Below are 27,630 nucleotides of genomic sequence, written 5' to 3' on the forward strand. Positions count from 1 at the left end.
TGTCACTCTGCATCACATGCCTTGTTTCAACTGCTGTACAATGTACGTGTTGACTAACTGGACTGCTTTCAAAAGAAACATCTTCACTGTGCCTCAGTACATGTGCCAAAAAACTTGAACTTCCCTGCTTGGCGATTCTCAATACTCAGGTTCCAGATTCCAAACACTCTCTGCAGTAAAAGAATTCTTCCTCTAATCCCCTCTCAAATTCCTACCCCTTAGCTTTAACCTGTAACCATAGAACCATAGAACAATACAGCACAGAAAACAGGCCATTTGGCCCATCTAGTCTGTGTCAACCATCATTCTGCTAGTCCCATTGACCTGCTCCCATTCTGTAACCCTGCAAACCTCTCCCATCCATGCATTTATCTAAATCATTCTTAAAATTTAAGATCGAGCCCACATTCACCACATCAGATGGCTGGTCATTCTACACTCCCACCACTCTCTAATGTTCCCCCTAAACCTCTTCAGCTTAAAACTATGAGCTCTCATGTTTATCTCCTCCAATCTAAATGGAAAAAGCCAACTCGCATCCATTCTGTCTATACCTCTCATAATCTTGTGTACCTCGACCAAATCTCCCCTCATTCTTCTACGCTCCAAGGAATAAAGCCCTAGCCTGTTTAATGTTTCACTTTAAACCGACTCCTGAAGACCTGGCAACATCTTATAAAATCTTCTCTGCACCCTCTCAGTCTTATTGATATCCTTTCTGTAGTTAGGTAACCAGAACTGCACATAATATTCCAAATTTAGCCTCATAAACTTCTTAAATAACTTCAACATAACATCCCAACTCCTGTACTCAATACTTTGATTTATAATGGGTTAAGATACAAAAAGTTTGCTTTACAACTCTGTCCACCTACGACACCACCTTCAGGGAATTATGTATCTATGATCCCAGATCTCTTTGCCCCTCCACACTCCTCAGTGCCCTACCATTTACTGTGTATATTTTACCTTGGTTTGCCCTTCCAAAATGCATCACCTCACACTTGTCTCCATTAAACTCCATCTGCCATTTTTTGGCTCATTCTCCCAGTTGGTCTAAATCCCTCTCCAAGCTTTGGAATCTTCTTCCTGTCTACGCCTTCTATCTTCATGTCATCAGCAAATCTGATGGTCCAACTTCCTACATCATCATCCAGATCATTGATAAGCAACAAACAACGATGGTCCCAACACAGATCCCTGAGGCACACCACTCATCACAGGCCTCCAGTCTGAGAAGCTGTCATCCACTGCCACTCACTGTTTTCTCCCACTCAGCCAATTTCAAATCCAGTTTGAAACCTCTCCTTGGATACCTAATGTCTTAACCCTCTGAACTAACCTCCCATGTGGGACCTTGTTGAAGGCCTTACTAAAGTCCACGTAGACAACATCCACAGCCTTGCCTTCATCTACCTTCTTGGCAACCTCCTCGAAAAACTCTACAAAATTCGTTAAACACAACCTACCACACACAAAGCCACGCTGACTGTCCTTAATCAGCCCATGGCTGTCCAGATACTTATATATCCTATCTCTCAGAATTCCTTCCATTAATTTACCTATTACAGACATCAGACTCACCGGCCTATAGTTACCTGGTTTATTTTTGAGCCCTTTTTAAACAACGGTGCAACATGAGCTACCCTCCAGTCCTCTGGCACCTCACCCATGGCTAAGGACATTTTGAATATTTCTTGCAGGGCTCCTGCAATTACTACACGAGGCAATATCATATCTGCCCCGGGGGATTTGTCTACCTTTATCTACTCAAAGGCACCAACATCTCCTCCTTCTTAATCTCCATAGATTCCATGACTCTTCTGTTTGTTTCCTTTCCTTCCTTATGCACTATTTGCCAGTTTCTACTAATCAAAAAAAAAGCTGTTTAAAATCTCCCCCATTAAACAGATTGCACACATAGAGGACCACTCTGATCTTCTAGGGGATCAATTTTATCCCTTACTATCCTTTTAATCTAAACCCTTTGGGTTTACCTTCACATTATCCGCCAAACAACCTCATGTCTCTTTTTGCCTTCTTAATTTCCTTCTTGCATTTTCTGGACTCGCCAAGAACCTCATTAGCTCCTCGTTGCCTATACTTGCTGTACACCTTCTTAACCAAATCTCCAATATCCTTTGAAAACCAGGGATCCCTATAATCCTAACTGGAACATGCAAACTCTCCAATTTTAGACAGCATTTCAGACAATTTTAGACCCTTCTGATATTCTTTGATATGTCATTTTTTTTTCCAGGTGATTGGCTGTGTGTATAGTCTGCCGAGGTATTGGCGAATGAGGCCATGATCTAACCATGCTATTCCTACATCATTTTGTACTCTGTTACCGTGCCAGCGACTCGTATTCCAATCCCGCGCTGTCTGTAAGGAGTTTGTACGTTCTCCCCATGTCTGTGTGGGTTCCTCCAGGGTGCTCCTGTTTCCTCCACCCTTCAAAACGTATCGAGTTGTAGGTTAATTTGGGTGGGACGAGTTTAAATGGTCAGAATCAGCTTCTGTCATGCTGTAAATGAAATTTTAATAATTTTTTAAAAGCTGTGTGATGGAGGGGAGAGAAAATCGAGGGTTATAACCAGTAAAGAGTGATGTGGATGGTGCAAAGGAGGTAACAGGGAACCAAAGACAGACCCAACACTAGAGCCATGAAATACTGCAGCCGTTTTTCAGGAACCCAATAAATTATGTCGTAGAAACTGTGCTTTTCTGTTTATAGGAAATTGGATTTATTTTTAAGTTACAAACATAAAATGCAATGAAATTTAGACTCATGGTTAACTCAGGTTTCGCACCACATTGTTATAGCACCAGCTATTGGAACTGGGGTTCAAATCCCCGCTGTCTGCATGGGAGGGTGTGGGGAGGGGTGGACAGAGACCCCAGTGATCCACTCTGCCACTCTTATGGTCCTCTTTCAATCTTACTGATATCCTTCCTGTAGTTTGGTGACCAGAACTGCACACAACCCTCCAAATTTGGCCTCACCAGTGTCTTATACAACCTCACCCTAACACCCCTATAGTCAATACTAAGATTTATGAAGGCCAGGATGTCAAAAGCTTTCTTTACAACCTTTTATTTCTTCACATGAGTACGTTGTGTACAGTTGTTTTTACATGACCAATAAGTGGTCATTCTGCCTGGCCCGCAGGAAAATGGATCTGAGGATTGTCCGTGATGTCACGTATGTTCTCTGACAATAAATCTGAAATCTGAATGTTCCCGGGACTGGGGGGTTTGAATTATAAGGAGAGATTGGACAGGATGGGTCAGGGTGGGAGGCTGAGAGGTTCATCACATCATGAAAGACATGGATAAGGTAACTCGCCTTTTCCCCAAGATGTAAAACCAGAGGCAGAGATTTAAGGTGAGAGGGGGAAGGTTTAAAAAGGACCTGAGGGGCATCATTTTCACACAGAGGGCGGTGGGGCGAAGGGGACGAGCTGCCAGATGAAGAGGTGAATCCGGGGACCTTTGTAATGTTTTAAGGACATTTACCCAGGTGCAGGTTCAAAGGGATATGGGCCAGACGCAGGCGAATGAGACCAGCTGAAGTGGACAACCTGGGTGACATGGTTGAACTGGGCTGAAGGATCGGTCTCCGTGAATTACAACTCTATGAGTCTCTAATATCAGTGACTGTACAATCTCTTCCATAGACCAAGAGAATACTTGAGCACAGCAACAGGTTTTTTGGCCCATCTAGTCTGTGCTGAAGTATTATTTTGTCTAGTTTACTGATCTGTACCTGGACCATAGCCCACCATACCCCTCGCATACATGTACCTGTCCTTAGAAATCAAGCCAGTTTTCATGATTTCAGCTGGCAGCTCGTTCCACACTCCCACCATTCTCTGTGTGAAGAAGTTCCCACGAAATTTCCCTTTCAACATTTCACCTTTGACCCTTGACCCTTGCACTCTGGTTCTTGTGTCACCTAAACTCAATGGATAAAAAGCCTGCTTGCATTTATTCCATTAACACAACACATAATTCTGTGTCCATGTAAGCAGAGTGGTGCAGCAGAAGCGTGCTGGGCCCATAACCCAGAGGTTGATGGATCAAAACCATCCTTTGCTAGATATTCTTTGGGAGTAGTGGTTAGCACAACTCTTTTACATCGCCAGCGATTGGGTGCAGGGTTAAATCACTTGCTGTCTGTAAGGAGTTTGTTCGTTCTTCCTGAGTTTCCTCCGGGGGCTCTGGTTTCCTCAAACCATTCAAAATGTGCTGGGGGTGTAGGCTAATTAGGTGTAAATTGGGAAGCACAGATCCATGGGCCAAAATAGCCTGTTGCCGTGCTTTACATCTAAATCTATCAGCCTGAATTGTCCACTGCCTTTTACTTCCGATGGAGGCTGCAGGTCCTGCTGGGTTTCCCCAGTGTGTCACTGGACTGTAAACAATTGGTGGAGTTCTGCTCCCCCTGCTGGGCTATTATGGTACTGCAGAACCATGGCTGATTGAAAGGTTGTGCCAAATGGTCCTTTCCATGTTAAAGTTCATATATACATATTTAAATTTAGACATTTTAAAATCAAGACAGCATTCACCACTTTAGATCGCAGCTCGTTCCACACTCCGACCCCTCTATGCAGGAAGAAGTTCCCACGAATGTTCCCTTTCAATACTTCACATTTCACCCTTGACCCATGCCCTCTTGTTCTTGTGTCACCTAAACTCAATTAATAAAAAACCTGCTTGCATTTATTGCATCTATACCACTCATAATTATTTTTCCATGAAAGCAGAGTGGCGCAACAGAAGCACGTTGTGCCCATAACCCAGAGGTCGATGGATCGAAACGATCCTCTTCTAGATATTGTTTGGGAGCCACTGCAAACCAACTGTGGCCATTTGGCACTACCTTTCAATAAGCCATGGTCCTGCAGTACCACAACAGCCCAGCAGGAGGTGCATAACTGCACCAAAGGATTACACCTCAGTGACCCATCACACTTCCGCTGAGCCACAGGATTTTCAACAGGCTGAACTCAGAACCCACAACCCGCCTTCAAAATGGGGTTTTTCAACAAGCTGCCAGCCCCGTACTCACCCACCAGCCGCCCCAGCCCTTCAGTCCTGCGCTGGAGGGCTGTCAAGCAGCTAGGAGGGGGTTGGCAGGCAGCGAAGAGGTGGCTGTCAGGCAGCAGTTAGGAGGTTGTCAGCCAGCATGGAGGTGAGCTGCCAAATGCTGCCCCTGTCGGACTCTGGAGCTGGTGTTTGCTTTGTGGACCCACTCCCCATTTCAGATCTTTCAGATTGCAGATCACCTGCAGCGCTGGCACCCAAATTTCTCCTCACAGGCCCTTGCAGCCTGCTCCGGAGCCACATTCTCCAGGCAATTCCACCTGAAAGCAGCTAATGTCCCACTTCAGCAAATATGTTGCATTTTAAATGCGATGTTTTTTGTTTCTCAGTTTATGGAGTAACTGAAACCAAACTCCCATAATCTATATTAAAGACGTATTTTAGTATCAGTTATTCTAACCTATCCTGTAACAGGTGTAATTGTGCAGCACGGGCAAATGGGTTGAAAGGGCCGGTTACCGAGCTGTATGTCTAAATGTAAATAGTTAAATATAAAATTTAACTTAGAAACAACTAATCAGGTTCAACCTTTCAATCAGCTGTGGCCCTGCAGTACCGTATCAGTCCAGTAGGGGGCACAGAACTCCACCAAAGGTTTACACTACAATGACCCTCCAAACACTGGGGAAACCCAGCAGGTCCCGCAGCCTCCATCGGAAGTAAAACCCAGTCGACGATTCAGGCTGATGCATTTCTATCGCTGCTGGGTTTTTTATTCAAAGTCAATTTTCAGTGTCAATTCATTAATATAAGAAGAGGCTGGATATATGCATGGATAGGAGGGGGTTGGAGGGTTATGGGTGGAGAATAGGCAAGGGGATCGAGAAGAGTGGTTTGAGTGAACCGGCATAGAAGTGTTGAGATGGCCTTTTTCCATGCCATATGCCATATGTGATTATATTGACCTATTGGCTCATAACACACAAAAGTAACTTACAACCGTGGTACATTTTGAATGGTGGGAGGAAACTGGAGCATCCGATGGATCCCTACACAGACACTGGGAGAACGTACAAACATCTTACAGAGAGTGGCAATTCGGAACCCAGGCCCAGTCTCTGCCGCTGTAAGAGTGTTACACTAACTGCTGCTCTAACCGTTCAACTACAGTCCGTATGAACCCAGTCCGTATCCAATCAACCCAATCTCATCCAGGGACCTGTCCAAACTTTTATTAAATATTAAAATCAAGCCAGCATTCACCACTTCAGCTGGAAGCTCGTTCCACAATCCCACCCCTCTATGCGGGATGAAGTTCCTCCGAATGTTACCTATCAACAATTCACCTTTCACACTTGTCCCATGCCCTCTGGTTCTTGTGCCAACGCTGCAATGGATAACTCAATGGATAAAAAGCCTGCTTGCATTTATTGCATCTGGACCACTCATAATTCTGTATCCACGTAAGCAGAGTGGCGCAGCGGAAGCGTGCTGGGCCCATAACCCAGAGGTCGATGGATCGAAACCATCCTCTGCTAGATATTCTTTGGGAGCCTTGGATGGTGTAGCAGTTGGCACCCTATTTTACAGCACCAGCAATTGGGCCCAGCGTTCAAATCAAGTGCTCCCAGTGTTTGTGCGGGTTTTACCCCGGGACTCCGGTTTCAAAACATTAAATTGTGTGGAACAGACTCATGGGCCGAAAGAGACTGTTACCGCACTGTACGTCTAAACCTATCAGCCTGAATCGTCGACAGCCTTTTACTTCCGATGGAGGCTGCGGGACCTGCTGGGTTTCCCCAGTGTGTGGAGGGTCACTGTCGTATCAACCTTTGGTGGAGTTCTGCTCCCCCTACTGGGCTGATATGGTACTGCAGGGCCAAAGTTGATTGAAAGGTTGAACCTGATTAGTTGTTTTTTAGTTAAATTTTATATTTAACTACTTACATTTAGACAAACAGCTCGATAACCGGCCCTTTCGACCCATGTGCCCGTGTTGCACAATTACACCTGTTACAGGATACGTTAGAATACTTAAGTATAAAATACGTCTTTAATAGAGATTGTGGGAGTTTGGTTTAAGTTACACCACAAACTGAGAAACAAAAGACATCGCACTTAAAATGCAACAGCTTTGTTGAAGTGGGACATTAGCTGCTTTCAGGTGGAATCGGCCTGGCGAATGCGGCTCCGGAGCAGGCTGCAAGGGTCTGTGAAGAGACATTTGGGTGGCAGCGCTGCAGGAGGTGATCTGCATTCTGAAAGATCTGAAATGGGGAGTGGGTCCACAAAGCAAACACGGACTGCAGAGTCCGACAGGGACAGAATTTAGCAGCTCACCTCCCCGCTGCCTGACAGCCTCCTAACTGCTGCCTGACAACCCTCTCTTCACTGCCTGACAGTCCCCTCTTCACTGCCTGACAACCCCCTCCTAGCTGCTTGACAGCCCTCCGGCGCAGGACTGAAGGACTGGGGCGGCATGTGGGTGTGTACGGGGCTGGCAGCTTCTTGACAAACCCCATTCTGAATACGGGTTGTGGGTTCTGAGTTAAGCCTGTTCAACACCTTTATAGTCCTCACAAGAGGAAGTGACTGGTTGGAGTGTTTCTCTTGAAATAATGGAAACAAGAGGAACTCTTTGCTGACCTGCAAGTAGAGGTTATCATTTGCAAAACCCATGATGAAGCAAGTTACTTCGGCAAGAGATTGAAGTGGCTGATTGGAGGAAATCAGTTTGTGTGTGTCCGAGCAATAAAACTCTGAAATCAACAAGAACCTTCCTGAGCGATAACCACTTAACTTTAAGCTCCAGAGACTGGTGGAAATGATAAAAGATGAATTCTGTCTACAGCATGAGAATTGCCTGATACCGGTGAACTTGGAGAAGTGAAAAGTGAATGATTGGACAGTGAACCAGAGAACTTTCCTGAACATGTACCCATTACATAAATGTAAGCTTAGAGCTTGTTCAAGTAACCATTGTCTTGATGCATTTCTATTGCTGCTGGGTTTCAGAGTCGTTCTTTAATTTAAGAGGAGGATGGATATATCCATGGATAGGAGGGGGTTGGAATGTTATGGGCGGAGAATAGGTAGGGGGATCGAGCGGAGTTGTTTGAGTGAACCGGCATAGAAGGGCTGAGATGGCATTTTTCCATGACATTTGCCATATGTGATTATATGGTTTTGGTGACTTATTGGCTCATAACACACAAAATTAACTTACACCCCTGGTACGTTTTGAATGATGTGAGGAAATTGGAGCATCCAACTCAATGGATAAAAAGCCTGCTTGCATTTATTGCATCTGGACCACTTGTAATTCTGCATCCATGTAAGCAGAGTGGCGCAGCGGAAGCGTGCTGGGCCCATAACCCAGAGGTCGATGGATCGAAACCATCCTCTGCTAGATATTCTTTGGGAGCCTTGGATGGTGTAACAGTTGGCACCCTCTTTTACAGCGCCAGCAATTGGGCCCAGGGTTCAAATCAAGTGCTCCCAGTGTTTGTGCGGGTTTTACCCCGGGACTCCGGTTTCAAAACATTAAATTGTGTGGAACAGACTCATGGGCCGAAAGAGACTGTTACCGCACTGTACGTCTAAACCTATCAGCCTGAATCGTCGACAGCCTTTTACTTCCGATGGAGGCTGCGGGACCTGCTGGGTTTCCCCAGTGTGTGGAGGGTCACTGTCGTATCAACCTTTGGTGGAGTTCTGCTCCCCCTACTGGGCTGATACGGTACTGCAGGGCCACAGTTGATTGAAAGGTTGAACCTGATTAGTTGTTTTTTAGTTAAATTTTATATTTAACTACTTACATTTAGACAAACAGCTCGATAACCGGCCCTTTCGACCCATGTGCCCGTGTTGCACAATTACACCTGTTACAGGATACGTTACAATACTTAAGTATAAAATACATCTTTAATAGAGATTGTGGGAGTTTGGTTTAAGTTACACCACAAACTGAGAAACAAAAGACATCGCACTTAAAATGCAACAGCTTTGTTGAAGTGGGACATTAGCTGCTTTCAGGTGGAATCGGCCTGGCGAATGCGGCTCCGGAGCAGGCTGCAAGGGTCTGTGAAGAGACATTTGGGTGGCAGCGCTGCAGGAGGTGATCTGCATTCTGAAAGATCTGAAATGGGGAGTGGGTCCACAAAGCAAACACGGACTGCAGAGTCCGACAGGGACAGAATTTAGCAGCTCACCTCCCCGCTGCCTGACAGCCTCCTAACTGCTGCCTGACAACCCTCTCTTCACTGCCTGACAGTCCCCTCTTCACTGCCTGACAACCCTCTCCTAGCTGCTTGACAGCCCTCCGGCGCAGGACTGAAGGACTGGGGCGGCATGTGGGTGAGTACGGGGCTGGCAGCTTGTTGACAAACCCCATTCTGAATACGGGTTGTGGGTTCTGATTTAAGCCTGTTCAACACCTTTATAGTCCTCACAAGAGGAAGTGCCTGGTTGGAGTGTTTCTCTTGAAATAATGGAAACAAGAGGACCTCTTTGCTGACCTGCAAGTGGAGGTTTTCATTTGCAAAACCCATGATGAAGCAAGTTACTTCGGCAAGAGATTGAAGTGGCTGATTGGAGGAAATCAGTTTGTGTGTGTCCGAGCAATAAAACTCTGAAATCAACAAGAACCTTCCTGAGCGATAACCACTTAACTTTAAGCTCCAGAGTCTGGTGGAAATGATAAAAGTTGAATTCTGTCTACAGCATGAGAATTGCCTGATACCGGTGAACTTGGAGAAGTGAAAAGTGAATGATTGGACAGTGAACCAGAGAACTTTCCTGAACATGTACCCATTACATAAATTTAAGCTTAGAGCTTGTTCAAGTAACCATTGTCTTGATGCATTTCTATTGCTGCTGGGTTTCAGAGTCGTTCTTTAATTTAAGAGGAGGATGGATATATCCATGGATAGAAGGGGGTTGGAATGTTATGGGCGGAGAATAGGTAGGGGGATCGAGCGGAGTTGTTTGAGTGAACCGGCATAGAAGGGCTGAGATGGCCTTTTTCCATGACATATGCCATATGTGATTATATGGTTTTGGTGACTTATTGGCTCATAACACACAAAATTAACTTACACCCCTGGTACGTTTTGAATGATGTGAGGAAATTGGAGCATCCAACTCAATGGATAAAAAGCCTGCTTGCATTTATTGCATCTGGACCACTTGTAATTCTGCATCCATGTAAGCAGAGTGGCGCAGCGGAAGCGTGCTGGGCCCATAACCCAGAGGTCGATGGATCAAAACCATCCTCTGCTAGGTATTCTTTGGGAGCCACGTTTTGTGTAGTACTTGGCACCCGCTTTTACAGCACCAGAATTTGGTCCCAGGGTTCAAATCAAGTGCTGTCTGTAAGAAGTTTACACCTTCTCCCCGTGTCTGTGCGAGTTTTCCCCCGGGACTCCGGTTTCAAAACATTAAATTGTGTGGAACAGACTCATGGGCCGAAAGAGCCTGTTACCGCACTGTACGTCTAAATCTATCAGCCTGAATCGTCAACAGCCTTTTACTTCCAATGGAGGCTGCGGGACCTGCTGGGTTTCCCCAGTGTGTGGAGGGACACTGTCGTATCAACCTTTAGTGGAGTTCTGCTCCCCCTTCTGGGCTGATACGGTACTGCAGGGCCACAGCTGATTGAAAGGTTGAACCTGATTAGTTGTTTTTTAGTTAAATTTTATATTTAACTACTTACATTTAGACAAACAGCTCGATAACCGGCCCTTTCGGCCCATGAGCCCGTGCTGCACAATTACACCTGTTACAGCATAAGTTAGAATAACTGAGACTTAAATACGTCTTTAATTGAGATTCTTGAAGTTTGGTTTAAGTTACTCCACAAACTGAGAAACTAAAGACATCGCATTTAAAATGCAACAGCTTTGCTGAAGTGGGACATTATCTGCTTTCAGGTGGAATCGCCTGGTGAATGTGGCTCCGGAGCAGGCTGCAAGGGCCTGTGAAGTGACATTTGGGTGGCAGCGCTGCATGAGGTGATCTGCAATCTGAAAGATCTGAAATAGGGAGAGGGTCCACAAAGCAATCACCGGCTCCAGAGTCCAACAGGGGCAGTGTTTGGCAGCTCACCTCCCAGCTGCCTGACAACTTCCTACCCGCTGCCTGACAGCCCCCTCTTCGCTGCCTGACAGTCCACTCTTCATTGCCTGACAACCCCCTCCTAGCTGCTTGACAGCCCTCGGGCACAGGACTGAAGGGCTGGGGCGGCTGGTGAGTGAGTACAGGGCTGGCAGCTTGTTGAAAAAACACATTTTGAAGACGGGTTGTGGGTTCTGAGTTCAGCCAGTTGAAAATCCTGTGGCACAGTGGAAGTGTGATGGGTCACTGTAGTGTAAACCTTTGGTGGAGATATGCACCCCCTGCTGGGCTGTTATGGTACTGCAGGACCATGGCTGATTGAAAGGTTGTGCCTAATGCCCACGGTTGGTTTAGCAGTGGCTCCCAAAGAATATCTAGCAGAGGATGGTTTCGATTCATCGACCTCTGGGTTATGGGCACAACGTGCTTCTGTTGTGCCACTCTGCTTTCATGGAAAAATAATTATGAGCGGTATAGATGCAATAAACGCAAGCAGGTTTTTTATCCATTGAGTTTAGGTGAGACAAGAACCAGAGAGCATGGGTCAAGGGTGAAAGGTGAAGTGTTGAAAGGGAACATTCGGGGGAACATCATCCAGCATAGAGGGGTGGGAGTGTGGAACGAGCTGCCAGCTGAAGTGGTGAATGCCGGCTTGATTTTAATATTTACTAAAAGTTTGGACAGGTCCCTGGATGAGATTGGGTTGATTGGATACGGACTGAGTTCATATGGACTGGGGTTGAACGTTTAGCGCAGCAGTTAGTGTAACACTCTTAGAGCGGCAGAGACTGGGCATGGGTTCCTAATTGCCACTCTCTGTAACATGTTTGTACGTTCTCCCCATGTCTGTGCAGGGATCCATTGGGTGCTCCAGTTTCCTCCCACCATTCAAAAGGTACCAGGGCTGTAAGTTAATTTTGTGTGTTATGAGCCAATAGGTCACCAAAACCATATATTCACATACAGTTTATGGCATGGAAAAAGGCCATCGCAGCCCTTCTATGCCGGTTCACTCAAACAACTCCGCTCGATCCCCCTACCTATTCTCTGCCCATAACCCTCCAACCCACTCCCATCCATGGATATATCCATCCTCCTCTTAAATTAAAGAACGACTCTGAAACCCAGCAGAAATAGAAATTTATCAAGACAATGGTTACTTGAACAAGCTCTAAGCTCACATTTATGTAATGGGTACATGTTCAGGAAAGTTCTCTGGTTCACTGTCCAATCATTCACTTTTCACTTCTCCAGTTCACCAGTATCAGGCAATTCTTATGCTGTAGTCAGAATTCAACCTTTATTATTTCCACCAGGCTCTGGAGATTAACGTTAAGTGGTTACCATTCAGGAAGGTTCTTGGTGATTTCAGAGAGAGTTTTATTTCTCGTTGGACACACACAAACTAATTTCCTCCAATCAGCCACTTCAAATTCTTCTCGAAGAAACTTGCCTCATCATGGGTTTTGCAAATGAAAACCTCTTCTTCCAGATCAGCAAAGAGTTCCTCTTGTTTCCATTATTTCAAGAGAAACACTCCAGGCAGGCACTTCCTCTTGTAAGGACTATAAAGGTGTTGAACAGGCTTAACTCAGAACCCACAACCCGTCTTCAAAATGAGGTTTGCAAACAAGATGCCAGCCCCGTACTCACCCACATGCCGCCCCAGCCCTTCAGTCATGCGCCGGATGGCTGTCAAGCAGCTAGGAGGGGTTGTCAGGCAGCGAAGAGGGGACTGTCAGGCAGCGAAGAGGGGACTGTCAGGCAGCTGGTAGGAGGCTGTCAGGCAGCAGGGAGGTTAGCTGCCAAACGCTGCCCCTGTCGGACACTGGAGCCGATGTTTGCTTTGTGGACCCACTCCCCATTTCAGATCTTTCAGATTGCAGATCACCTGCAGCGCTGGCACCCAAATGTCTCCTCACAGGCCCTTGCAGCCTGCTCCGGAGCCACATTCTCCAGGCAATTCCACCTGAAAGCAGCTAATGTCCCACTTCAGCAAGTATGTTGCATTTTAAATGCGATGTTTTTTGTTTCTCAGTTTATGGAGTAACTGAAACCAAACTCCCATAATCTCTATTAAAGACGTATTTTAGTATCAGTTATTCTAACCTATCCTGTAACAGGTGTAATTGTGCAGCACGGGCAAATGGGTCGAAAGGGCCGGTTACCGAGCTGTATGTCTAAATGTAAATAGTTAAATATAAAATTTAACTTAGAAACAACTAATCAGGTTCAACCTTTCAATCAGCTGTGGCCCTGCAGTACCGTATCAGTCCAGTAGGGGGCGCAGAACTCCACCAAAGGTTTACACTACAATGACCCTCCAAACACTGGGGAAACCCAGCAGGTCCCGCAGCCTCCATCGGAAGTAAAACCCAGTCGACGATTCAGGCTGATGCATTTCTATCGCTGCTGGGTTTTTTATTCAAAGTCAATTTTCAGTGTCAATTCATTAATATAAGAAGAGGCTGGATATATGCATGGATAGGAGGGGGTTGGAGGGTTATGGGTGGAGAATAGGCAAGGGGATCGAGAAGAGTGGTTTGAGTGAACCGGCATAGAAGTGTTGAGATGGCCTTTTTCCATGCCATATGCCATATGTGATTATATTGACCTATTGGCTCATAACACACAAAAGTAACTTACAACCGTGGTACATTTTGAATGGTGGGAGGAAACTGGAGCATCCGATGGATCCCTACACAGACACTGGGAGAACGTACAAACATCTTACAGAGAGTGGCAATTTGGAACCCAGGCCCAGTCTCTGCCGCTGTAAGAGTGTTACACTAACTGCTGCTCTAACCGTTCAACTACAGTCCGTATGAACCCAGTCCGTATCCAATCAACCCAATCTCATCCAGGGACCTGTCCAAACTTTTATTAAATATTAAAATCAAGCCAGCATTCACCACTTCAGCTGGAAGCTCGTTCCACAATCCCACCCCTCTATGCGGGATGAAGTTCCTCCGAATGTTACCTATCAACAATTCACCTTTCACACTTGTCCCATGCCCTCTGGTTCTTGTGCCAACGCTGCAATGGATAACTCAATGGATAAAAAGCCTGCTTGCATTTATTGCATCTGGACCACTCATAATTCTGTATCCACGTAAGCAGAGTGGCGCAGCGGAAGCGTGCTGGGCCCATAACCCAGAGGTCGATGGATCGAAACCATCCTCTGCTAGATATTCTTTGGGAGCCTTGGATGGTGTAGCAGTTGGCACCCTATTTTACAGCACCAGCAATTGGGCCCAGCGTTCAAATCAAGTGCTCCCAGTGTTTGTGCGGGTTTTACCCCGGGGCTCCGTTTTCAAAACATTAAATTGTGTGGAACAGACTCATGGGCCGAAAGAGACTGTTACCGCACTGTACGTCTAAACCTATCAGCCTGAATCGTCGACAGCCTTTTACTTCCGATGGAGGCTGCGGGACCCGCTGGGTTTCCCCAGTGTGTGGAGGGTCACTGTCGTATCAACCTTTGGTGGAGTTCTGCTCCCCCTACTGGGCTGATATGGTACTGCAGGGCCAAAGTTGATTGAAAGGTTGAACCTGATTAGTTGTTTTTTAGTTAAATTTTATATTTAACTACTTACATTTAGACAAACAGCTCGATAACCGGCCCTTTCGACCCATGTGCCCGTGTTGCACAATTACACCTGTTACAGGATACGTTAGAATACTTAAGTATAAAATACGTCTTTAATAGAGATTGTGGGAGTTTGGTTTAAGTTACACCACAAACTGAGAAACAAAAGACATCGCACTTAAAATGCAACAGCTTTGTTGAAGTGGGACATTAGCTGCTTTCAGGTGGAATCGGCCTGGCGAATGCGGCTCCGGAGCAGGCTGCAAGGGTCTGTGAAGAGACATTTGGGTGGCAGCGCTGCAGGAGGTGATCTGCATTCTGAAAGATCTGAAATGGGGAGTGGGTCCACAAAGCAAACACGGACTGCAGAGTCCGACAGGGACAGAATTTAGCAGCTCACCTCCCCGCTGCCTGACAGCCTCCTAACTGCTGCCTGACAACCCTCTCTTCACTGCCTGACAGTCCCCTCTTCACTGCCTGACAACCCCCTCCTAGCTGCTTGACAGCCCTCCGGCGCAGGACTGAAGGACTGGGGCGGCATGTGGGTGTGTACGGGGCTGGCAGCTTCTTGACAAACCCCATTCTGAATACGGGTTGTGGGTTCTGAGTTAAGCCTGTTCAACACCTTTATAGTCCTCACAAGAGGAAGTGCCTGGTTGGAGTGTTTCTCTTGAAATAATGGAAACAAGAGGAACTCTTTGCTGACCTGCAAGTAGAGGTTATCATTTGCAAAACCCATGATGAAGCAAGTTACTTCGGCAAGAGATTGAAGTGGCTGATTGGAGGAAATCAGTTTGTGTGTGTCCGAGCAATAAAACTCTGAAATCAACAAGAACCTTCCTGAGCGATAACCACTTAACTTTAAGCTCCAGAGACTGGTGGAAATGATAAAAGATGAATTCTGTCTACAGCATGAGAATTGCCTGATACCGGTGAACTTGGAGAAGTGAAAAGTGAATGATTGGACAGTGAACCAGAGAACTTTCCTGAACATGTACCCATTACATAAATGTAAGCTTAGAGCTTGTTCAAGTAACCATTGTCTTGATGCATTTCTATTGCTGCTGGGTTTCAGAGTCGTTCTTTAATTTAAGAGGAGGATGGATATATCCATGGATAGGAGGGGGTTGGAATGTTATGGGCGGAGAATAGGTAGGGGGATCGAGCGGAGTTGTTTGAGTGAACCGGCATAGAAGGGCTGAGATGGCATTTTTCCATGACATTTGCCATATGTGATTATATGGTTTTGGTGACTTATTGGCTCATAACACACAAAATTAACTTACACCCCTGGTACGTTTTGAATGATGTGAGGAAATTGGAGCATCCAACTCAATGGATAAAAAGCCTGCTTGCATTTATTGCATCTGGACCACTTGTAATTCTGCATCCATGTAAGCAGAGTGGCGCAGCGGAAGCGTGCTGGGCCCATAACCCAGAGGTCGATGGATCGAAACCATCCTCTGCTAGATGTTCTTTGGGAGCCTTGGATGGTGTAGCAGTTGGCACCCTCTTTTACAGCGCCAGCAATTGGGCCCAGGGTTCAAATCAAGTGCTCCCAGTGTTTGTGCGGGTTTTACCCCGGGACTCCGGTTTCAAAACATTAAATTGTGTGGAACAGACTCATGGGCCGAAAGAGACTGTTACCGCACTGTACGTCTAAACCTATCAGCCTGAATCGTCGACAGCCTTTTACTTCCGATGGAGGCTGCGGGACCTGCTGGGTTTCCCCAGTGTGTGGAGGGTCACTGTCGTATCAACCTTTGGTGGAGTTCTGCTCCCCCTACTGGGCTGATACGGTACTGCAGGGCCACAGTTGATTGAAAGGTTGAACCTGATTAGTTGTTTTTTAGTTAAATTTTATATTTAACTACTTACATTTAGACAAACAGCTCGATAACCGGCCCTTTCGACCCATGTGCCCGTGTTGCACAATTACACCTGTTACAGGATACGTTACAATACTTAAGTATAAAATACGTCTTTAATAGAGATTGTGGGAGTTTGGTTTAAGTTACACCACAAACTGAGAAACAAAAGACATCGCACTTAAAATGCAACAGCTTTGTTGAAGTGGGACATTAGCTGCTTTCAGGTGGAATCGGCCTGGCGAATGCGGCTCCGGAGCAGGCTGCAAGGGTCTGTGAAGAGACATTTGGGTGGCAGCGCTGCAGGAGGTGATCTGCATTCTGAAAGATCTGACATGGGGAGAGGGTCCACAAAGCAAACACGGACTGTAGAGTCCGACAGGGACAGAATTTAGCAGCTCACCTCCCCGCTGCCTGACAGCCTCCTAACTGCTGCCTGACAACCCTCTCTTCACTGCCTGACAGTCCCCTCTTCACTGCCTGACAACCCCCTCCTAGCTGCTTGACAGCCCTCCGGCGCAGGACTGAAGGGCTGGGGCGGCATGTGGGTGAGTACGGGGCTGGCAGCTTGTTGACAAACCCCATTCTGAATACGGGTTGTGGGTTCTGATTTAAGCCTGTTCAACACCTTTATAGTCCTCACAAGAGGAAGTGCCTGGTTGGAGTGTTTCTCTTGAAATAATGGAAACAAGAGGACCTCTTTGCTGACCTGCAAGTGGAGGTTTTCATTTGCAAAACCCATGATGAAGCAAGTTACTTCGGCAAGAGATTGAAGTGGCTGATTGGAGGAAATCAGTTTGTGTGTGTCCGAGCAATAAAACTCTGAAATCAACAAGAACCTTCCTGAGCGATAACCACTTAACTTTAAGCTCCAGAGTCTGGTGGAAATGATAAAAGTTGAATTCTGTCTACAGCATGAGAATTGCCTGATACCGGTGAACTTGGAGAAGTGAAAAGTGAATGATTGGACAGTGAACCAGAGAACTTTCCTGAACATGTACCCATTACATAAATTTAAGCTTAGAGCTTGTTCAAGTAACCATTGTCTTGATACATTTCTATTGCTGCTGGGTTTCAGAGTCGTTCTTTAATTTAAGAGGAGGATGGATATATCCATGGATAGAAGGGGGTTGGAATGTTATGGGCGGAGAATAGGTAGGGGGATCGAGCGGAGTTGTTTGAGTGAACCGGCATAGAAGGGCTGAGATGGCCTTTTTCCATGACATATGCCATATGTGATTATATGGTTTTGGTGACTTATTGGCTCATAACACACAAAATTAACTTACACCCCTGGTACGTTTTGAATGATGTGAGGAAATTGGAGCATCCAACTCAATGGATAAAAAGCCTGCTTGCATTTATTGCATCTGGACCACTTGTAATTCTGCATCCATGTAAGCAGAGTGGCGCAGCGGAAGCGTGCTGGGCCCATAACCCAGAGGTCGATGGATCAAAACCATCCTCTGCTAGGTATTCTTTGGGAGCCACGTTTTGTGTAGTACTTGGCACCCGCTTTTACAGCACCAGAATTTGGTCCCAGGGTTCAAATCAAGTGCTGTCTGTAAGAAGTTTACACCTTCTCCCCGTGTCTGTGCGAGTTTTCCCCCGGGACTCCGGTTTCAAAACATTAAATTGTGTGGAACAGACTCATGGGCCGAAAGAGCCTGTTACCGCACTGTACGTCTAAATCTATCAGCCTGAATCGTCAACAGCCTTTTACTTCCAATGGAGGCTGCGGGACCTGCTGGGTTTCCCCAGTGTGTGGAGGGACACTGTCGTATCAACCTTTAGTGGAGTTCTGCTCCCCCTTCTGGGCTGATACGGTACTGCAGGGCCACAGCTGATTGAAAGGTTGAACCTGATTAGTTGTTTTTTAGTTAAATTTTATATTTAACTACTTACATTTAGACAAACAGCTCGATAACCGGCCCTTTCGGCCCATGAGCCCGTGCTGCACAATTACACCTGTTACAGCATAAGTTAGAATAACTGAGACTTAAATACGTCTTTAATTGAGATTCTTGAAGTTTGGTTTAAGTTACTCCACAAACTGAGAAACTAAAGACATCGCATTTAAAATGCAACAGCTTTGCTGAAGTGGGACATTATCTGCTTTCAGGTGGAATCGCCTGGTGAATGTGGCTCCGGAGCAGGCTGCAAGGGCCTGTGAAGTGACATTTGGGTGGCAGCGCTGCATGAGGTGATCTGCAATCTGAAAGATCTGAAATAGGGAGAGGGTCCACAAAGCAATCACCGGCTCCAGAGTCCAACAGGGGCAGTGTTTGGCAGCTCACCTCCCAGCTGCCTGACAACTTCCTACCCGCTGCCTGACAGCCCCCTCTTCGCTGCCTGACAGTCCACTCTTCATTGCCTGACAACCCCCTCCTAGCTGCTTGACAGCCCTCGGGCACAGGACTGAAGGGCTGGGGCGGCTGGTGAGTGAGTACAGGGCTGGCAGCTTGTTGAAAAAACACATTTTGAAGACGGGTTGTGGGTTCTGAGTTCAGCCAGTTGAAAATCCTGTGGCACAGTGGAAGTGTGATGGGTCACTGTAGTGTAAACCTTTGGTGGAGATATGCACCCCCTGCTGGGCTGTTATGGTACTGCAGGACCATGGCTGATTGAAAGGTTGTGCCTAATGCCCACGGTTGGTTTAGCAGTGGCTCCCAAAGAATATCTAGCAGAGGATGGTTTCGATTCATCGACCTCTGGGTTATGGGCACAACGTGCTTCTGTTGTGCCACTCTGCTTTCATGGAAAAATAATTATGAGCGGTATAGATGCAATAAACGCAAGCAGGTTTTTTATCCATTGAGTTTAGGTGAGACAAGAACCAGAGAGCATGGGTCAAGGGTGAAAGGTGAAGTGTTGAAAGGGAACATTCGGGGGAACATCATCCAGCATAGAGGGGTGGGAGTGTGGAACGAGCTGCCAGCTGAAGTGGTGAATGCCGGCTTGATTTTAATATTTACTAAAAGTTTGGACAGGTCCCTGGATGAGATTGGGTTGATTGGATACGGACTGAGTTCATATGGACTGGGGTTGAACGTTTAGCGCAGCAGTTAGTGTAACACTCTTAGAGCGGCAGAGACTGGGCATGGGTTCCTAATTGCCACTCTCTGTAACATGTTTGTACGTTCTCCCCATGTCTGTGCAGGGATCCATTGGGTGCTCAAGTTTCCTCCCACCATTCAAAAGGTACCAGGGCTGTAAGTTAATTTTGTGTGTTATGAGCCAATAGGTCACCAAAACCATATATTCACATACAGTTTATGGCATGGAAAAAGGCCATCGCAGCCCTTCTATGCCAGTTCACTCAAACAACTCCGCTCGATCCCCCTACCTATTCTCTGCCCATAACCCTCCAACCCACTCCCATCCATGGATATATCCATCCTCCTCTTAAATTAAAGAACGACTCTGAAACCCAGCAGAAATAGAAATTTATCAAGACAATGGTTACTTGAACAAGCTCTAAGCTCACATTTATGTAATGGGTACATGTTCAGTAAAGTTCTCTGGTTCACTGTCCAATCATTCACTTTTCACTTCTCCAGTTCACCAGTATCAGGCAATTCTTATGCTGTAGTCAGAATTCAACCTTTATTATTTCCACCAGGCTCTGGAGCTTAACGTTAAGTGGTTACCATTCAGGAAGGTTCTTGGTGATTTCAGAGAGAGTTTTATTTCTCGTTGGACACACACAAACTAATTTCCTCCAATCAGCCACTTCAAACTCTTGTCGAAGAAACTTGCCTCATCATGGGTTTTGCAAATGAAAACCTCTTCTTCCAGATCAGCAAAGAGTTCCTCTTGTTTCCATTATTTCAAGAGAAACACTCCAGGCAGGCACTTCCTCTTGTAAGGACTATAAAGGTGTTGAACAGGCTTAACTCAGAACCCACAACCCGTCTTCAAAATGGGGTTTGCAAACAAGATGCCAGCCCCATACTCACCCACATGCCGCCCCAGCCCTTCAGTCATGCGCCGGATGGCTGTCAAGCAGCTAGGAGGGGTTGTCAGGCAGCGAAGAGGGGACTGTCAGGCAGCGAAGAGGGGACTGTCAGGCAGCTGGTAGGAGGCTGTCAGGCAGCAGGGAGGCTAGCTGCCAAACGCTGCCCCTGTCGGACACTGGAGCCGATGTTTGCTTTGTGGACCCACTCCCCATTTCAGATCTTTCAGATTGCAGATCACCTGCAGCGCTGGCACCCAAATGTCTCCTCACAGGCCCTTGCAGCCTGCTCCGGAGCCACATTCTCCAGGCAATTCCACCTGAAAGCAGCTAATGTCCCACTTCAGCAAGTATGTTGCATTTTAAATGCGATGTTTTTTGTTTCTCAGTTTATGGAGTAACTGAAACCAAACTCCCATAATCTCTATTAAAGACGTATATTAGTATCAGTTATTCTACCCTATCCTGTAACAGGTGTAATTGTGCAGCACGGGCAAATGGGTCGAAAAGGCCGGTTACCGAGCTGTATGTCTAAAAGTAAATAGTTAAATATAAAATTTAACTTTGAAACAACTAATCAGGTTCAACCTTTCAATCAGCTGTGGCCCTGCAGTACCGTATCAGTCCAGTAGGGGGCGCAGAACTCCACCAAAGGTTTACACTACAATGACCCTCCAAACACTGGGGAAACCCAGCAGGTCCCGCAGCCTCCATCGGAAGTAAAACCCAGTCGACGATTCAGGCTGATGCATTTCTATCGCTGCTGGGTTTTTTATTCAAAGTCAATTTTCAGTGTCAATTCATTAATATAAGAAGAGGCTGGATATATGCATGGATAGGAGGGGGTTGGAGGGTTATGGGTGGAGAATAGGCAGGGGGATTGAGAAGAGTGGTTTGAGTGAACCGGCATAGAAGTGTTGAGATGGCCTTTTTCCATGCCATATGCCATATGTGATTATATTGACCTATTGGCTCATAACACACAAAAGTAACTTACAACCGTGGTACATTTTGAATGGTGGGAGGAAACTGGAGCATCCGATGGATCCCTACACAGACACTGGGAGAACGTACAAACATCTTACAGAGAGTGGCAATTCGGAACCCAGGCCCAGTCTCTGCCGCTGTAAGAGTGTTACACTAACTGCTGCTCTAACCGTTCAACTACAGTCCGTATGAACCCAGTCCGTATCCAATCAACCCAATCTCATCCAGGGACCTGTCCAAACTTTTATTAAATATTAAAATCAAGCCAGCATTCACCACTTCAGCTGGAAGCTCGTTCCACAATCCCACCCCTCTATGCGGGATGAAGTTCCTCCGAATGTGACCTATCAACAATTCACCTTTCACACTTGTCCCATGCCCTCTGGTTCTTGTGCCAGCGCTGCAATGGATAACTCAATGGATAAAAAGCCTGCTTGCATTTATTGCATCTGGACCACTCATAATTCTGTATCCACGTAAGCAGAGTGGCGCAGCGGAAGCGTGCTGGGCCCATAACCCAGAGGTCGATGGATTGAAACCATCCTCTGCTAGATATTCTTTGGGAGCCTTGGATGGTGTAGCAGTTGGCACCCTCTTTTACAGCGCCAGCAATTGGGCCCAGGGTTCAAATCAAGTGCTCCCCGTGTTTGTGCAGGTTTTCCCCCGGGGCTCCGGTTTCAAAACGCTAAATTGTGTGGAACAGACTCATGGGCCGAAAGAGACTGTTACCGCACTGTACGTCTAAACCTATCAGCCTGAATCGTCGACAGCCTTTTACTTCCGATGGAGGCTGCGGGACCTGCTGGGTTTCCCCAGTGTGTGGAGGGTCACTGTCGTATCAACCTTTGGTGGAGTTCTGCTCCCCCTACTGGGCTGATACGGTACTGCTGGGCCACAGTTGATTGAAAGGTTGAACCTGATTAGTTGTTTTTTAGTTAAATTTTATATTTAACTACTTACATTTAGACAAACAGCTCGAAAACCGGCCCTTTCGACCCATGTGCCCGTGTTGCACAATTACACCTGTTACAGGATACGTTAGAATACTTAAGTATAAAATACGTCTTTAATAGAGATTGTGGGAGTTTGGTTTAAGTTACACCACAAACTGAGAAACAAAAGACATCGCACTTAAAATGCAACAGCTTTGTTGAAGTGGGACATTAGCTGCTTTCAGGTGGAATCGGCCTGGCGAATGCGGCTCCGGAGCAGGCTGCAAGGGTCTGTGAAGAGACATTTGGGTGGCAGCGCTGCAGGAGGTGATCTGCATTCTGAAAGATATGAAATGGGGAGAGGGTCCACAAAGCAAACACGGACTGTAGAGTCCGACAGGGACAGAATTTAGCAGCTCACCTCCCCGCTGCCTGACAGCCTCCTAACTGCTGCCTGACAACCCTCTCTTCACTGCCTGACAGTCCCCTCTTCACTGCCTGACAACCCCCTCCTAGCTGCTTGACAGCCCTCCGGCGCAGGACTGAAGGACTGGGGCGGCATGTGGGTGAGTACGGGGCTGGCAGCTTGTTGACAAACCCCATTCTGAATACGGGTTGTGGGTTCTGAGTTAAGCCTGTTCAACACCTTTATAGTCCTCACAAGAGGAAGTGCCTGGTTGGAGTGTTTCTCTTGAAATAATGGAAACAAGAGGAACTCTTTGCTGACCTACAAGTAGAGGTTTTCATTTGCAAAACCCATGATGAAGCAAGTTACTTCGGCAAGAGATTGAAGTGGCTGATTGGAGGAAATCAGTTTGTGTGTGTCCGAGCAATAAAACTCTGAAATCAACAAGAACCCTCCTGAGCGATAACCACTTAACTTTAAGCTCCAGAGTCTGGTGGAAATGATAAAAGTTGAATTCTGTCTACAGCATGAGAATTGCCTGATACCGGTGAACTTGGAGAAGTGAAAAGTGAATGATTGGACAGTGAACCAGAGAACTTTCCTGAACATGTACCCATTACATAAATGTAAGCTTAGAGCTTGTTCAAGTAACCATTGTCTTGATGCATTTCTATTGCTGCTGGGTTTCAGAGTCGTTCTTTAATTTAAGAGGAGGATGGATATATCCATGGATAGGAAGGGGTTGGATTGTCATGGGCGGAGAATAGGTAGGGGGATCGAGCGGAGTTGTTTGAGTGAACCGGCATAGAAGGGCTGAGATGGCATTTTTCCATGACATATGCCATATGTGATTATATGGTTTTGGTGACTTATTGGCTCATAACACACAAAATTAACTTACACCCCTGGTACGTTTTGAATGATGTGAGGAAATTGGAGCATCCAACTCAATGGATAAAAAGCCTGCTTGCATTTATTGCATCTGGACCACTTGTAATTCTGCATTCATGTAAGCAGAGTGGCGCAGCGGAAGCGTGCTGGGCCCATAACCCAGAGGTCGATGGATCGAAACCATCCTCTGCTAGATATTCTTTGGGAGCCTTGGATGGTGTAGCAGTTGGCACCCTCTTTTACAGCGCCAGCAATTGGGCCCAGGGTTCAAATCAAGTGCTCCCAGTGTTTGTGCGGGTTGTCCCCCGGGGCTCCGGTTTCAAAACATTAAATTGTGTGGAACAGACTCATGGGCCGAAAGAGACTGTTACCGCACTGTACGTCTAAACCTATCAGCCTGAATCGTCGACAGCCTTTTACTTCCGATGGAGGCTGCGGGACCTGCTGGGTTTCCCCAGTGTGTGGAGGGTCACTGTCGTATCAACCTTTGGTGGAGTTCTGCTCCCCCTACTGGGCTGATGAATGGGCCATTCAGAGCCAGCTCTTCAGCGCTTGACGTCCTGCTTTGCGGAAACTGCCAAAATGTTTGGCCTGGAAGTCAGCCTGAAGAAAACTGAGGTCCTCCATCAGCCAGCTCCCCACCATGACTACCAGCCCCCCCACATCTCCATCGGGCACACAAAACTCAAAACGGTCAACCAGTTTACCTATCTCGGCTGCACCATTTCATCAGATGCAAGGATCGACAATGAGATAGACAACAGACTCGCCAAGGCAAATAGCGCCTTTGGAAGACTACACAAAAGAGTCTGGAAAAACAACCAACTGAAAAACCTCACAAAGATAAGCGTATACAGAGCCGTTGTCATACCCACACTCCTGTTCGGCTCCGAATCATGGGTCCTCTACCGGCACCACCTACGGCTCCTAGAACGCTTCCACCAGCGTTGTCTCCGCTCCATCCTCAACATCCATTGGAGCGCTCACACCCCTAACATCGAGGTACTCGAGATGGCAGAGGTCGACAGCATCGAGTCCACGCTGCTGAAGATCCAGCTGCGCTGGATGGGTCACGTCTCCAGAATGGAGGACCATCGCCTTCCCAAGATCGTATTATATGGCGAGCTCTCCACTGGCCACCGTGACAGAGGTGCACCAAAGAAAAGGTACAAGGACTGCCTAAAGAAATCTCTTGGTGCCTGCCACATTGACCACCGCCAGTGGGCTGATAACGCCTCAAACCGTGCATCTTGGCGCCTCACAGTTTGGCGGGCAGCAGCCTCCTTTGAAGAAGACCGCAGAGCCCACCTCACTGACAAAAGGCAAAGGAGGAAAAACCCAACACCCAACCCCAACCAACCAATTTTCCCTTGCAACCGATGCAATCGTGTCTGCCTGTCCCGCATCGGACTGGTCAGCCACAAACGAGCCTGCAGCTGACGTGGACTTTTTACCCCCTCCATAAATCTTCGTCCGCGAAGCCAAGCCAAAGAAGAAGAAACTGGGCTGATACGGTACTGCAGGGCCACAGTTGATTGAAAGGTTGAACCTGATTAGTTGTTTTTTAGTTAAATTTTATATTTAACTACTTACATTTAGACAAACAGCTCGATAACCGGCCCTTTCGACCCATGTACCCGTGTTGCACAATTACACCTGTTACAGGATACGTTAGAATACTTAAGTATAAAATACGTCTTTATTAGAGATTGTGGGAGTTTGGTTTAAGTTACACCACAAACTGTGAAACAAAAGACATCGCACTTAAAATGCAACAGCTTTGTTGAAGTGGGACATTAGCTGCTTTCAGGTGGAATCGGCCTGGCGAATGCGGCTCCGGAGCAGGCTGCAAGGGTCTGTGAAGAGACATTTGGGTGGCAGCGCTGCAGGAGGTGATCTGCATTCTGAAAGATCTGAAATGGGGAGAGGGTCCACAAAGCAAACACGGACTGCAGAGTCCGACAGGGACAGAATTTAGCAGCTCACCTCCCCGCTGCCTGACAGCCTCCTAACTGCTGCCTGACAACCCTCTCTTCACTGCCTGACAGTCCCCTCTTCACTGCCTGACAACCCCCTCCTAGCTGCTTGACAGCCCTCCGGCGCAGGACTGAAGGACTGGGGCGGCATGTGGGTGAGTACGGGGCTGGCAGCTTGTTGACAAACCCCATTCTGAATACGGGTTGTGGGTTCTGAGTTAAACCTGATCAACACCTTTATAGTCCTCACAAGAGGAAGTGCCTGGTTGGAGTGTTTCTCTTGAAATAATGGAAACAAGAGGAACTCTTTGCTGACCTGCAAGTAGAGGTTTTCATTTGCAAAACCCATGATGAAGCAAGTTACTTCGGCAAGAGATTGAAGTGGCTGATTGGAGGAAATCAGTTTGTGTGTGTCCGAGCAATAAAACTCTGAAATCAACAAGAACCTTCCTGAGCGATAACCACTTAACTTTAAGCTCCAAAGCCTGGTGGAAATGATAAAAGTTGAATTCTGTCTACAGCATGAGAATTGCCTGATACCGGTGAACTTGGAGAAGTGAAAAGTGAATGATTGGACAGTGAACCAGAGAACTTTCCTGAACATGTACCCATTACATAAATGTAAGCTTAGTGCTTGTTCAAGTAACCATTGTCTTGATACATTTCTATTGCTGCTGGGTTTCAGAGTCGTTCTTTAATTTAAGAGGAGGATGGATATAGCCATGGATAGGAGGGGGTTGGAATGTTATGGGCGGAGAATAGGTAGGGGGATCGAGCGGAGTTGTTTGAGTGAACCGGCATAGAAGGGCTGAGATGGCCTTTTTCCATGACATATGCCATATGTGATTATATGGTTTTGGTGACTTATTGGCTCATAACACACAAAATTAACTTACACCCCTGGTACGTTTTGAATGATGTGAGGAAATTGGAGCATCCAACTCAATGGATAAAAAGCCTGCTTGCATTTATTGCATCTGGACCACTTGTAATTCTGCATCCATGTAAGCAGAGTGGCGCAGCGGAAGCGTGCTGGGCCCATAACCCAGAGGTCGATGGATCAAAACCATCCTCTGCTAGGTATTCTTTGGGAGCCACGTTTTGTGTAGTACTTGGCACCCGCTTTTACAGCACCAGAATTTGGTCCCAGGGTTCAAATCAAGTGCTGTCTGTAAGAAGTTTACACCTTCTCCCCGTGTCTGTGCGAGTTTTCCCCCGGGACTCCGGTTTCAAAACATTAAATTGTGTGGAACAGACTCATGGGCCGAAAGAGCCTGTTACCGCACTGTACGTCTAAATCTATCAGCCTGAATCGTCAACAGCCTTTTACTTCCAATGGAGGCTGCGGGACCTGCTGGGTTTCCCCAGTGTGTGGAGGGACACTGTCGTATCAACCTTTAGTGGAGTTCTGCTCCCCCTTCTGGGCTGATACGGTACTGCAGGGCCACAGCTGATTGAAAGGTTGAACCTGATTAGTTGTTTTTTAGTTAAATTTTATATTTAACTACTTACATTTAGACAAACAGCTCGATAACCGGCCCTTTCGGCCCATGAGCCCGTGCTGCACAATTACACCTGTTACAGCATAAGTTAGAATAACTGAGACTTAAATACGTCTTTAATTCAGATTCTTGAAGTTTGGTTTAAGTTACTCCACAAACTGAGAAACTAAAGACATCGCATTTAAAATGCAACAGCTTTGCTGAAGTGGGACATTATCTGCTTTCAGGTGGAATCGCCTGGTGAATGTGGCTCCGGAGCAGGCTGCAAGGGCCTGTGAAGTGACATTTGGGTGGCAGCGCTGCATGAGGTGATCTGCAATCTGAAAGATCTGAAATAGGGAGAGGGTCCACAAAGCAA

At 46.7% G+C, this 27,630-nt stretch overlaps 5 non-coding genes across 5 annotated transcripts; all 5 read left to right on the plus strand.

Annotated features, from left to right (window-relative positions):
- The first annotated feature begins 6,518 nt into the window (after positions 1-6,518).
- Positions 6,519-6,590, plus strand: trnam-cau (transfer RNA methionine (anticodon CAU)). The gene has a single exon. It is a non-coding gene; the product is annotated as a tRNA-Met (tRNA).
- Positions 6,591-8,389: 1,799 nt separating this feature from the next.
- Positions 8,390-8,461, plus strand: trnam-cau (transfer RNA methionine (anticodon CAU)). The gene has a single exon. It is a non-coding gene; the product is annotated as a tRNA-Met (tRNA).
- Positions 8,462-14,281: 5,820 nt separating this feature from the next.
- On the plus strand, positions 14,282-14,353 carry trnam-cau (transfer RNA methionine (anticodon CAU)). Its single transcript has one exon. It is a non-coding gene; the product is annotated as a tRNA-Met (tRNA).
- Positions 14,354-16,152: 1,799 nt separating this feature from the next.
- trnam-cau (transfer RNA methionine (anticodon CAU)) lies at positions 16,153-16,224 on the plus strand. Its single transcript has one exon. It is a non-coding gene; the product is annotated as a tRNA-Met (tRNA).
- Positions 16,225-23,915: 7,691 nt separating this feature from the next.
- Positions 23,916-23,987, plus strand: trnam-cau (transfer RNA methionine (anticodon CAU)). Its single transcript has one exon. It is a non-coding gene; the product is annotated as a tRNA-Met (tRNA).
- Positions 23,988-27,630: the final 3,643 nt, after the last annotated feature.

Source organism: Narcine bancroftii, chromosome 4 (assembly GCF_036971445.1).
Source record: "Narcine bancroftii isolate sNarBan1 chromosome 4, sNarBan1.hap1, whole genome shotgun sequence".
Classification (NCBI taxonomy): Eukaryota; Metazoa; Chordata; class Chondrichthyes; order Torpediniformes; family Narcinidae; genus Narcine; species Narcine bancroftii.